The sequence below is a fragment of the Lathyrus oleraceus genome, chromosome 1 (assembly GCF_024323335.1).
Source record: "Lathyrus oleraceus cultivar Zhongwan6 chromosome 1, CAAS_Psat_ZW6_1.0, whole genome shotgun sequence".
NCBI lineage: Eukaryota > Viridiplantae > Streptophyta > Magnoliopsida > Fabales > Fabaceae > Lathyrus > Lathyrus oleraceus.
In genome coordinates, this window is record NC_066579.1 from 229,171,480 (window position 1) to 229,185,801 (window position 14,322).

Consider the following 14,322-nt stretch of genomic DNA (forward strand, 5'->3'; position numbering starts at 1 on the left):
TATTATTATTATTATTATTATTATTATTATTATTATTATTATTATTGTTCTTTTGCTTTTGTAACTTAGCAATGTTTTATTTTTAATAATGTGACTTAGTAAAATTTTGAACTTAGCAAAATTTTCATTCAAGATGCATTATTTTACAAGGATTTTGATTTAAATTTCATAATGTATTATGAATCATACTATGATGAAATCTAATAGATTAAGTCTGGTGTATAAGAAATGTGTTGTTGGATTTCTTGATTTCGCAAAAAGAAAACTTCCTAAGAATAATGAAATCTTTTATTGTCCTTGTGTTATATGAGGGTATATCAAAAAAATTGAAAATTTATTCAATCACTTATGTTGTGATGAAATTAGTTAACATTATACAATATGGATGTGACATGGTGAAGTGGATTAAAACAACAGCCTCACATAGAGGGGAAGTAGATGTAGATATGGATGATCAACTAGAAAAGTTTCATAAATTGGTTTAATAAATGGATTTCTAATGCTTGGAGTTCATTTGAAAAATTAAATGGATACCACACATGCCTAAATTTAATGTAACAACTTATCTTGCATACAATATTAATAAATTTTCATTTCATACAAAATCAAAGGATGTTCGTAGTATAATGCAAAATAGTGGTATTAAAATTGAGGATGAAATTCAAGATTTAACTCTTGATATTCCTGAGACCCCGTTTTTCGCAATACATGTGCCTACTTCATATGAAGAAAATGATACAGATGATGTGCATGTTATTCATTATGATCATGAAAAAGACATATGGAAAAACTAACAAGTAAATATTTTTTATTGTTTATTCAAAAATTATATTTTTTATTATAATTTCTAAGGGTTTTACTAACACGTGTTATACTAACAAATGTCAACAATTGTTATAATAACAAATGTTATTATTTTCAAATTATATCTTTCTAGAGACAAGACATCAAAAGAAGCCTGTTGACGTTATGCATATTGCTTCCTTTAGAATAACAAAGCAAGTGCACACTAATTTTGTATGTTGGTTGTTTCTTTTTTTTTTTTATGTAATGATGTATAAAATATATGACATTTTGGTGCCATTTTATTTTTGATGTAATAGTATATAGTTTTTCTTCATAATGTTTGTCATTTTGGTTTTGGTTCACATATGTTATGTCGTTGTTACTGTATATTTGTTGCGATTCATAAAAATACATGTTATAATCATATTTATGTAAAATATTTATTTTTAAAACAAAATATTTCACTACGGTTGATTCTTCCAACAACAGGGAAACTTAATTATATTTTACCTCGATAAAAAGCAACAACCATGGTGGAAAGGTATGCATAATTTAAAAAATGCCAAAATGTTGTTGGGTTTTGAACCCATGACCTTTCCATTTTTCAGTACACTTGGATATTTCAAGCATGGTGAAAAGTGGCGCATTATCCAGTTTTTCACCTCGACGACTAGACCATGGAGAAAATTATCACACTTTCTATCACACCTTTCATTAACGTATAAAGCTAGCTGAAATATGCTTAGTGAATGCATCGTACGCTCGAAGGTACAACAGAGTCGCCACTGAACTTTATTTATCCCAAAAGAGGGAAGGGAAAACCTCGAGAAAACCTAAGGGAAAAAAATAAACACAGAGAAACAAGTAAGGGAATCGGTTATGCAATGGGAAGGTATTAGCTCCCCTCATATCCACGGTACTCCATGGGAACCATCTTGAATGCTCTTGCTTGGATGGGTGTTGCTATCTTCATGTACCTACAAAACAAAAAACCGGTTAGAAAAAGAGTGCTCGAGGAGGATTGGGGCCCTCATGCCTACATATTCTCATGGTTTAATGAGAAAGTCAGAGCCTCGTAGTTCGGAGAACTAGAGAGGGAAAGGGAAAAGAAGGAAAAGTGCTCGCCAAGGATCTGCATCCGCGTGCCTACGTATTCTCATAGTGTAATGAGAAAGTCAGAGTTTCGTAGTTCGGAGAACCAGAGAGATAAAGGGAAAAGAAAGAAAAGTGCTCACCAAGGTTTTACATCCTCGTGCCTATGTATTCTCATAGTGCAATGAGAATGTCAGAGCTCCGTAGTTCGGAGGACAAAGCCAGAGAGAAAAAGATAATATTGGAGGGAGGTGGTGTTTAAACCAAAAGAAAGGATAGGGGTTAACCATAAAGGTGTGTCCCAAAAGAAAAGGAATTACAGTGATGTTTAAACCAACAGAAAGGAAACTTGTCAAAGCTGGAGACTCACGTGACAAGGGTCTCACCAAGGCACTGGGTCTAACATGGTAAGGGAAAGGTGTTTAAACCAAGTGAGAGGAATAACCAAAGAGATGCCAACCCAAGGAATAACCATGAAGGTGTCAACCCTAAAAGGAAATTGTGATGGTGTTTAAACCAAAAGGAGGGAATAACCATAAAGGTGTCAACCTAGGGAATAACCATGAAGGTGTCAACCCTAAATGGGTAAAGAATGGGAATAACGAAAAAGGTGTCAACCCGTGGAATAACCATGAAGGTGTCAACCATAAAAGGAAATTACAATGGTGTTTAAATCAAAAGGAGGGAATAACCATAAAGGTGTCAACCCTAAAGGGGGAAAGAGTGGGAATAAACATAAAGGTGTCAACCCAGAGAGTTGTAATGGTGTTTAAACTAAAAGGATCTGAAGAGAGGAGCCATAGGGGCTAGGGAAGATTTGACAGTGAACTAACTAGAATTACACTAAAGTCTATGAATAGAGGTAAATACTATGACAAATTGGGTCATTCATCCCGTACCCAAAGATATTTTAGACAATTGTAGGGAAGATCCCCTCTCATCATTCTCTATTGCTTAAGGCTCATGACATGCAAACCTAGTCAATGATTGACAAGTTGGTGGAGTAGGGTCCTAAAGATGGTGGTGGAGATGAGTCAGATGAATGAATGCTGATGAAAGTTGTAGTCCATTTAAGGTCTTGAACTTATTGAGAGGATGATGCTCCAAAGTGACGGAGGCAAGTCCTATCAAGTGACCAAGGGACTTATGGTCACTTGACAAAGACAAAGGGAAATGTAACAAATGAAGGGATTTAGCAGATCAAATGTGAATTTGATCAATCCAAATTAAAGGAGTAGGAATAATGAACAAACAAGGATGCATGAACATACAAAAATAACCTAGGGTCTCATTGTTAGGCAGCCCAAGAGAAATCCATTTGGGTACAAAATGTATTGTCCTATGTCTCATTGTTAGGTAGCTCAAGAGAAAGCCATATGTGTGTTTGAGTTTGCTAATCCTAAGCAGATGAGCGCAAAAGGAAAGAGTCATAAAGCAGATGAAATAGACACATAAAACAAGGGTTCAACAAGAACAAAATGCAAATCAAACTGTCCAAACAATACAGGGCAAATGAATGATTAAAGATCATGATCTTGGATCCAAACTTAAAGTCACAATGGTCATGTAAACACACAAATAAATGGGGTGAGTATGAATTAAAAAAATGAGAATGATGAATCAAATATAAACATATTCAATGACTTTAATTAATTCAAATGGAAATGAATCATGAACAATTAAAGGAGGGTTAATCGTATGATCATGGCAAATGAAATAACATACACAAGGCATACATCATATAAATTTAAATGACATTTTCAATTTCTATAAGATGATCACAAACCAAATGAATCCATTAAATGGATAATTAAATTGAGCATTAAATATAATGATAAAAAATCAACATAAACATGAATTAGGAACTCAAATTAACCTAAGGTAAATTGACAATCTAAACCACAATGGAATCTAATATACACGTTAACATGATAATCACAATACAATGGCAAATTGAATGGAAATTAACCTAGTGGAGAAAATCATGATAAAATCAATATCTAACCATATTATCCAATCATGAACTAGATAAAAAATCATTAACCAAACCTAATGGCAAATTATACTACTCATGGCATGATTAAACTACAATTGAATTAAATTATGGAAAAAACATCAAAATCAAATCTAATCAAGATGATTAACCCTAAATCAAATTCTAGTTAAATTAATCGATTATAATGATGAATTAAACCTAGTTAATCACTTAAACTATATTCCTAATTATAGCTAATTAATTATATCAACAAAATCTTAAAAAAATACTAATTTTAACAAAAATTTAATTGATATACACTGACAGTATAAAGATTTTTTACACTGTCAGTTAATCACAACCATTGATTTATTTAAAATGTTTGACTTTTATTTTAACCATTTAAAAAGTAATACAAACAGATGATTGTGATGCATTGACAATGTAAAACTTTTTACACTGATTGTGCATAACAATTAATCTCTTTTAACAATAACAAGAAAATCAGAGGCAAGGTTAATTAACAAGAAAATTAACTAAAGTTAGTATAAATTGACAAAGATTATAGGTGGATTAAGCATGATAATCATGGGCCATGGGGTCAAGAATAGAAAGGAGAGAGGTCTGAATATGAATTGCTTGGGCCATGAAATCCGCTTAGGAAAAAGCCCAATTTCTTAACACTTCAAACCCGGATTCAACAAGAGTTTAACCATGGCCACGAGCTTCTTGCAAACTATTCCCCAATGCGTGGATTGCTGAAGACCTCACGAACGAAACAAAAACCACCAGCTTGTGCATCAAAGCCACGTATTATCGCCATTAACGTGTCATCATCGAGTTGGAATTTCGATCTTGCGCGAACGATCAAGAACATCACCGAACCAAAATGAATTTGATTTCTCCCTCCATGAAGAATCAAGCAACGATTGAAACCGTATGGAAATTCAAGGTCCAACCCAATTCAGAACCAAAATTGAGATCATTAGCAGTGGAATAAGGAGATTGAAGGAAGAAGAACGACCTACTGGGTGATTCCGACGTGGTGGCTCCGTTACGTGTCGTTGTTGTTCTTCAATTCATTCGTTGTTGCTATCGTTGCGAATCATTGTTGCATATTAAGATGAAGAGTGAAGACGATGTGGATTTGGTGATGAGTGTTATGACTTTTGAAGTTCTATTAGAATTTCTCAATCCCCTCGATTGGTATTCTTCTATTTTTGATTGTTTTCAGCTTCTCCCTCAATTTTCTCTTTTTTGTTCATTTTTCTGTTGGAAGCTTTTGTTGAGAAGTTGTTAAGAATTTTCCTCCAACTTTGTTATGCTCCCCCCTCCGTTTCATGTTAGAATCCTCTTTTGAGAAATTCTTGTGAAATTCTGTTGGAATTTTTTCACAATTTGAAGTTTGTTGGGGTTATTATTGAGAAGTTTGTTAGGAGGTTCAAAAAGTTTGTTGAGGGTTTCAATGAAGTTCCAGGTTGGTTTTAAAGGTGGTTGTGAATAGTTGGAAGAAGGGCGTTAAGTGTAACACCCCAAGAGAAATAAGACACTTATTTAATTTAAATTAATAATTAAATGATTAATTTAATTAAATAATTGGAATTTTGGATTTTATTATTATTATTATTTTGGGAATAATAATAATTGGAATATATATATAAGTGGGAATAAAGAAAAGGGTTTCATTCTTAACAAAGAAATTTCACGTGAAACTCAGAGAAGCTGCAGAGAAGAGAAAAAGGGCAAAGAGCTGTAGAGCAACGGTTGAAGAACGGAAAAGCTAAAGCTTCGAGAATTGCCGGATTATCTCAGGTAAGGGGAGTTTATCGTCGTTTAATGGGTATTATAGAATAACATGTCATGGGTAGTGAGAAGCCGTTGATTTTAACCCTAATTGGAACTGTATATGCTGAAATTGACGTTGAATAAACCGTGTTAAAAACTGTAAATTGAATTGATAGTTGTGTGAGTCGAAAATGTTAGACCAGGGTACGAATCCCAATTAAAAACTTGAATCGGCGCTACCAATTTACCGGACGAATGGTTCTGTTTAGAGATGGTTGTAGTTGAGGAAACGGCCGGAACACCTGTGAAACGTAAGCTAACGGAACCCTGGAAAACTCAGAAAAATCTGAGTCTGCGCGCGAGCGGTCGACCATAGGGTCGGCGTGCGCTGACCCGTGAGGCATGCGCTGACTGCATGCGTCGACGCATGGTAGTTTTGCGCCGACCAGTGAGCTAAGCGTCGACTGTATGCGTCGACGCATAAGGCTTTGCGCCGACTCCCTCCAGTTGAGCAGAGTCTTTGCAGTATGGAAAAATAGTTGATTTTATGTTGTGAATGCAATTGGTTGCTGGCCTATTGTAGTTAATTTCGATGAATAAATCATTGGGTTATGTGTGAAAAGTTGATGTAGATACGGTGAAAAGCTGAATTCAAGTTGTTTGTTGAAAATCCTGAGTTGTAGGCTGATGAGCCAAAGTTGAATATAAGTTGCTTCGTTGAAAATACTGAATTGTAGGCGGATGAGCCAAAGTTGATTTTAAGTTGTTGTTGTTGAAAAAGCTGTTATGTTGTCGTTGTTATATTGTTGTTGAGGTTCAAGTCGTACATGACATATACATTCATATGCATTAAGTCGGGGCTTTTGCTCACACCACGTTGGCCTGGATTGGCAAAAATATGGGGCTTTTGCTCACACCACGTTGGCCTGGATTGGCAAATTTTTAAGTTGAAAGTTGAAGGCTTATGCCTTGATGCCCACTAAACTGGCAATGATTTTAAGTTGGGAGTTTTACTCCAAATGGTACCACATGCATGAAGAGTCGAGTCTCATTGAGTTGCATTTTATGTTGTTATTGAGTTGCCTTTACGTTGTGTTTGAATATGATAATTGAGTTGACTGTGCCGTTGCTTAATGCATGATATAATTAGGGTGATTAACGTGTAGAATTACTTAACATAACATGATAAATTATAATATTTGTTATATCGATTGAGGAACTCACCCTTACAGCTATATTTTTCAGGTAACGAGCAGTGAGTCGAATAGAAGCTAGTGCTTGAAGTCTAGTGTGGTTAGAGGGTCATGCTCTGATAGATGTAACATCGGGACGGGATGTTTGAATTGTTGAATAAATGTTAATTTTGATGAATTACAGATGTTGAAATATTTTATCCGCTGCGTATTGTTAAAGAAGATTTATGTTGAATAAAATTGAGCATGACTGATTTTACGTTGACTTTTGTGAAGAAGTGGTTATGTGACACCCTTGAGATGTATGATTACTCTGATATGTATGATTTAATTGTTGTTATTTTATTATTAAACATTGGGGTATTTTAGAAGGGTGTTACATTAAGAGGTTAGAGAGAATGAGTTTGTTAGGGAAGGTTTGAAGTTGGTTAGAGGAGTTTGTTGAAGAATTATGTTATGAAGTTATTTCCCTTGTTGAAATTCTGATTTGGCCTTTTGATGGTTGTCAAGAGATGGTTATCAAATTTTTTTTGAAAAATATGAGTTTGTTCCTTTTTAGGGGTGGTTAAAGGTTGTTATGACAGTTAGTTGTGATGAATTTGGTTGCAATTCTGTTTGAATTTTGCAGGGTGTTGTGAAAGTGCTATGGCTATGAAGCTTGGATATGGATTTACAAGGCTTTGAATGGACATTTTGGCCTGCCTTGTGGTTTTCTTGGAATTACATTGCTTGGAATTGGACATTGGACATTGGATATGCTTTTGAAACATGAACTAAATTGTGCTTTGTAATTGTTTAGGATTGCTTATGCATGAATATAGTTGTATGGTTTTTGTTTGTATTTGGATGTAGTGTATTTGAGATTTTGTATGAAAATTGAATTGAGATGTAATATATTTGAATTGAATGGAATTTGGAATTTAAAGTGATAATAATGGTTGAACGTGACTTGGTTTGAATGAAATGGTGAAATGAATTTGTATGGAATTAAATGTAAAAAAAGTTTGGAAATTGGATGTAATGATGTAATATTATGAAATTTGAAATAAATGGAATATGTGAAAAAGAAATGAAATATGATGGTTCAAAATGGTTAAAAATGAGAAAAGCTCAAGTAGGTCCAAGTGGAGGTCCATTTGGTGGTCTGACCAGGTTTTAGACTTGGTCGCGAACCTGGTTCCTTGGTCCAAAAGGTGGTTCGTTTGCTGGTCCGACCTAGAAACAAACTTAGAAATGGACCTAGCCTCTTAGGTATGAAAAAACACGGGAACATGCGTTTTAATGATGAAACATGATGAAATGAATAGAAATAAGTCTCAAGGAGTCAAGGGGGGGGGGGGGGTTAGTTGACTTTGGTCAACTGGTTGACCAAAATGTCAACTGTTAACCAAAAGTCAACTATTGACAAAAAAGTCAATTGTTAACCAAAAGTCAACTGTAACAAAATTTACCAAAAAATGGAATCTTTGCAATGAATGGAGATTTGTGATGAAAAGAACATGATATGAGTGAAGTGAGGTATTTGAATGGACTTTGAATGACAATGAAATGAATAGATGAACTGAAATGATTATGGACTTGGTAGACTGTAATGAACTGATATGATGAACTTGAATGTGGACTTGACTGAATAACCCAATGCTCTTAAACCAGATGAAACATGATATGTTCTAAGACTTGAAACCCAATCAAGAAAAACCATCCAAATGATACTTAACCAAGCAACAAATTGTAACACCTTGAATGAATGCCCCTTAATCAAAGCTTGTGGATTATGAACAAGTAGACCTATGATGAATCATTGAACCAACCAATGAACCTCCATGAATGACCAAATGAATCAGATGAACCTCAATCTTGAATGCACCCATAAATGAAATGATAGGGCCATAACTAGAAATTAAATTTTCAGGAACTAAATAACCTTGATGATGCTTGCAATCCAACAACAATGAATTAGGGTTTCCCATATACTCCATGATGAATACCTATAAGATGAAGAGTCTCAATACAAGCATGACCATCGCAATGAACCCTGGCTTGGGGACTTAACCTCCCTTGAATCTATGATATTGAGTTTATCAATGCAAATGAATGTACTATGATGTCATGGATATGCAGATGGAACCTTAAACCAAAATTTAGGTAGAAATGAAAACTGGAGGGAAAATTTTGGGGTATGACAGCTGTAACACCCCAATTCTACCCGTCGTAAATTCAATTAAAAATCAGAGTAAACAATTTTCACACAAAATTGAGGCATCACATATATCATTTCATCAACACTTAAACAAATTACACAACACGGCAATTGCGCAAGGATCCACTTAGTCCTTGTTAAATAATAAACAACACTGTATATGGATTCACCTAGTCCATATAGCAGCAATACACAAAAAAAATCGCAACGGAAATCATTTAGATAATTAAGTCGAGTCGTACATTTACACATTCAAAGAAAACAAGCAAACAAATGCCCATCACAACTATCATATACAATGATATACAAAAGGACATTGTTACTATCAAAATCATGAAAAGCGTTCATTAACCCCTGAGTGTTACAATCCTAATCAGAGCAATGACGCCAAAAGTGTGCTACCATTATCCTCCTCTCAACGCGGAGCACCTGCACGTTACCAATATAAAGGTAACGGCCAATAACAAAAGGGTGAGATACTCAAATCATATGATCAAGATAATGATAAGCAATATATAAGTAAATTCGGAAAGTTAGAAATATTGTTACCACATCGCACAATCCTTCACTTGAATGCTTATGTATTTAATCATAAACAAAGTCAATAATCATCCACAACATCAATGTTACATCATAGCATCTCATCACTTTAACATTTCATCAATCCATCATAAAACATTACGATTCATCGCATCATCGCAAAATATCACCGCACTTCATAAACCGTCACATAACAACAATTATCACAAAATGCGGAAATAAACATAACCAACATATGTGACTCAACTATGCAAATGCTATGCGGTACTGACTCGTCGCTTTGCCATCAAGGCCAAGGCATTATGCGCACTTCGCTTTTGCCAAAAGGCCACGTCGCTATTGCCAAAAGGCCACGTCGCTTATGCAAATGTATGTGACTCCATGATAAATGATACACATACACCAAAATCATCATCGCATCAACATAACTCATCATAATGGCCGAAGCCCACGTCGCTATTGCCATTTAGGCCACGTCGCCATTCACATGCATAAAAGCATTCACACAACATCATATTCACCAACATTCATACATATGTTTATATATAAAACAAATGAGAATATTCATCACAATCAATTGTTTCATCATACAATCTCTTAGGTAATTCAACCTCATGCTATGTTTATTTACATCGCACACCTACACACTATAGTTAAGTGGTATTCCTCATTAATCAAATAGGCTTCCTACTATATCAATTATTAATCACTTTTCCAAAATAATCACTTATTAAAATAAGCCATTATAATGGCCTATAAACATCAACAACATGTAGAAAATTTCATAAGCTTCGCAACACTTCGAACGGGGACCAAAACGGAGTTACGGTTCAAAAGTTATGACTGTTTGAAGTTTACAAAAAAAAATCTGTTTTCAACTCAGCTGGCGCCGCGAATTTTGCAGGAAACATAGAAAATGCGTTTTTGACCGTTAAATACCTTCCGGACCTCCGATTTCGATTCCGTAAAAAGTCTCATTCTCATATTTCAACGAACTACAATATTTTCAGTATTACAAAGCCATTCTAATCCACAATTTAACTTTTATTTCATCATTCTAAACATCATTCAATTAATTTCCAACACTTCCTAAATTCACAATTTGTGAAATTACTCATACTTTAATTCATCAACACAATAGCATATTTTTCACAACATACATCAACCCCAAACCATCAACAACAACACAACACACAATGTTATTTATCATTCTTCGAAACCTAACCCTAACATTTTGCAAAGAATTGATACATGTTCAATAATCACAAACAATCAACACTACATCAAGAACACAAAGGACACTTTCAAAGCAAGGAATCCAATCACAACATCAAAACCCAACAATATCCTCTAACAACCATTACCCACATAAAACCCATCATTTTCATAAGGAAATGATAACTCACACCCTTACCTTAGAGATGATGATTGAGTTACTCTATAGTGTTCTAGCAAGCTTGGGTTGATCAAGATGATGATCTTCTTCTCCAATTTCCTCTTCCTCCTCCAAACCCTAACGTTTCTCTCTTTTCTTCTCTTTTCTCCTCCTTCTCTCTACTTCTTTCTATTTCCCTTCTTTCTATTTCTCTTCTTTCTATTTCTATTCTATTTCTATTCTTTGTTTTAATTAAATAAAAACTAACTAATGGGCTTAATTGTTACACCTCCCTTAATTACTATATACACCACTAGGCCCAATAGCTATTATACCACAATTCTTATAATTAAACTCTAATAATATATTAACACACAATAAAATATTTTACCGAAATAATTATAAATCAAACATTATAAAAATAATAGTAATAACACTTAATAAAAATCGGGGCGTTACAACTCTCCCCCACTTAAATATTTTCGTCCTCGAAAATTACCTCATTCGAATAACTCGGGGTAGGAGTCGCGCATCCTGTTCTCCAATTCCCTTGTCGTGCTTTCTCCGACTGCACCAATCCAAACAACCTTCACCCAATCAATTTCCTTTCCCCGTAGGGACTTCGTCTCATGACCTTCGATCCTCAAAGGCATCGTCTCAACCGTAAGGTTATCGCGCACTTGAATATCATCCATTTGAATCACATGAGACGGATCCAGAATATACTTCCTAAGTTGAGACACATGGAACACGTCATGAAAATTCGAGAGGTTTGGCGGTAACGCCACTCTATAAGCAACTTTTCCCACTTTACTCGTAATTTGATACGGTCCAATGAAACGAGGAGTCAACTTCTTAGCTTTCAATGCTCGTCCAACACCGGTCGTAGGTGTGACTCTTAGAAACACATGATCACCCTCTTGAAATTCCAAATCCTTTCTCCTCTTATCATGATAACTCTTTTGCCTACTTTGAGAAATCTTCATCTTATCCCGAATCATCTTAACCGTCTTGGTAGTTTCTCGAACAATCTCGGGTCCAAGTACCACACTTTCACCAGATTCATGCCAACACAACGGAGTCCTACACCTCCGCCCATACAAAGCTTCAAAAGGCGCCATTCCAATACTTGAATGGTGACTATTGTTGTAAGTAAACTCCACCAACGGAAGGTGAGTATCCCATGAACCTCCTTGTTCAAGAATACACGCCCTTAACAAATCTTCCAAGGATTGGATAGTCCTCTCCGTTTGACCATCCGTCTGAGGATGATACGCCGAACTCAACCTCAACTTGGAACCTAAAGCTTCTTGCAAACTCTTCCAAAATTCTGAAGTGAACCTCGGATCTCTATCCGAAACAATACAAAGAGGAACACCGTGCAGCCTCACAATAACATTGGTATAAATCTCCGCCAACTTCGACACCGGATAACTTATGTTAATAGGAATAAAGTGAGCCGACTTCGTAAGCCTATCAACAATCACCCAAATAACATCACATCCTCTAGATGTATTCGGTAAACCCGTCACAAAGTCCATGGAAATGCTATCCCACTTCCACTCAGGAATTTCTAACGGTTACATCAACCCCACAGGTTTCTGATGCCCCACCTTTGATTTCTGGCAAGTCAAGCACGCATACACGAACTGAGCTACTTCACGCTTCATTCCCGACCACCAAAATAATCTTTTCAAATCTTGGTACATCTTAGTCGCTCCGGGATGAATACTCAAATTACTCGTATGGCTTTCTTCCAAGATCATCCTTTTTAAATCCACATCATCGGGAACACAAATCCTATCACGAAACCTCAACACACCTTGTGCATCCAATTTGAAATCCTCATTCTCAGATCGTCCGAGTCCAATGATCACATCAACAAGTTTCATATCCAGCTTCTGAGCCTCTCTAATGCTATCAAGAAAATCATTGTTAATCTTTAAAATACCCAAAATCACACTTCTTGGTGTCACCTCGATCACTAAGCTCATATCTCGGAATTTCTCAATCAACTCCAACTCTTTCATCATCAAGGTCGACATATGCAAAGTCTTTCTACTTAGAGCATCGGCTACCACATTCGCTTTTCCCGGATGGTAGTTCAACCCAAAGTCATAATCCTTTAGCAATTCCAGCCATCTCCTTTGTCTCATGTTCAGCTCTTTTTGATCAAACAAATACTTCAAGCTTTTATGGTCACTAAAGACTTCAAATCTAGATCCATAAAGGTAATGTCTCCAAATTTTCAAAACAAACACAACCGCCGCAAGCTCCAAATCATGCGTAGGGTAGTTCTTCTCATGAATCCTCAATTGTCTAAAAGCATAAGCAACCACCTTACCATTCTGCATAAGCACACCTCCTAATCCCATCTTCGAAGCATCGCAATAAACCACAAACGGTTCCTCGGGATTTGGCAAAATCAAAATCGGAGCCGTTGTCAACCTTTTCTTCAACTCAAGGAAACTTTCTTCGCATCGAACATCCCACACAAAAGCAGCACCCTTACAAGTTAACTTAGTCAAAGGAAGTGCCAACTTAGAAAAGCCTTCTATAAACCTCCTATAGTAACCTGCCAAGCCTAGGAAACTTCTTATCGCGGTAACTGACGTAGGAGCTTCCCATTGCAACACCGCATCAATCTTCGATGGATCAACCGCAATTCCGTCACCGGAAACAACATGACCAAGAAAGCTAACTTCTCTCAACCAAAACTCACACTTAGACAACTTAGCATACAATCTCTTCTCTTTCAACACTTGCAAAACAATACGTAAATGTTCCACATGCTCTTCCTCCGACTTAGAATAAATCAAAATGTCGTCTATAAACACCACCACAAATTGATCCAAATAAGGATGGAAAATGCGATTCATGTACTCCATGAATACTCCCGGCGCATTAGTAACGCCGAAAGGCATTACCGTGTACTCGTAGTGTCCATAACGAGTCCTGAAAGCAGTTTTCTGAATGTCCTCATCTTTCACCTTAATTTGATGGTAGCCCAACCTTAGATCAATCTTACTGAAAATACGAGCACCCACTAAACGATCCATCAAGTCATCGATCCTTGGGAGTGGATACCTATTCTTAATCGTCACCTTATTCAATTGTCTATAATCAATACAAAGTCGCATGCTTCCGTCTTTTTTTTTCACCAGCAAAACTGGAGCTCCCCAAGGTGATACACTAGGTCTCACAAACTTCCTTTCAAGCAAATCCTCTAGCTGACTCTTCAGTTCAGCCAACTCTGATGCTGACATCCTATACGGCGCCATAAAGATGGGTCTAGTACCAGGTACAAGGTCAATAGTGAACTCAACTTCTCTTTCTGGCGGTGCACTAGGAATCTCATCGGGAAAAACTTCAGGGA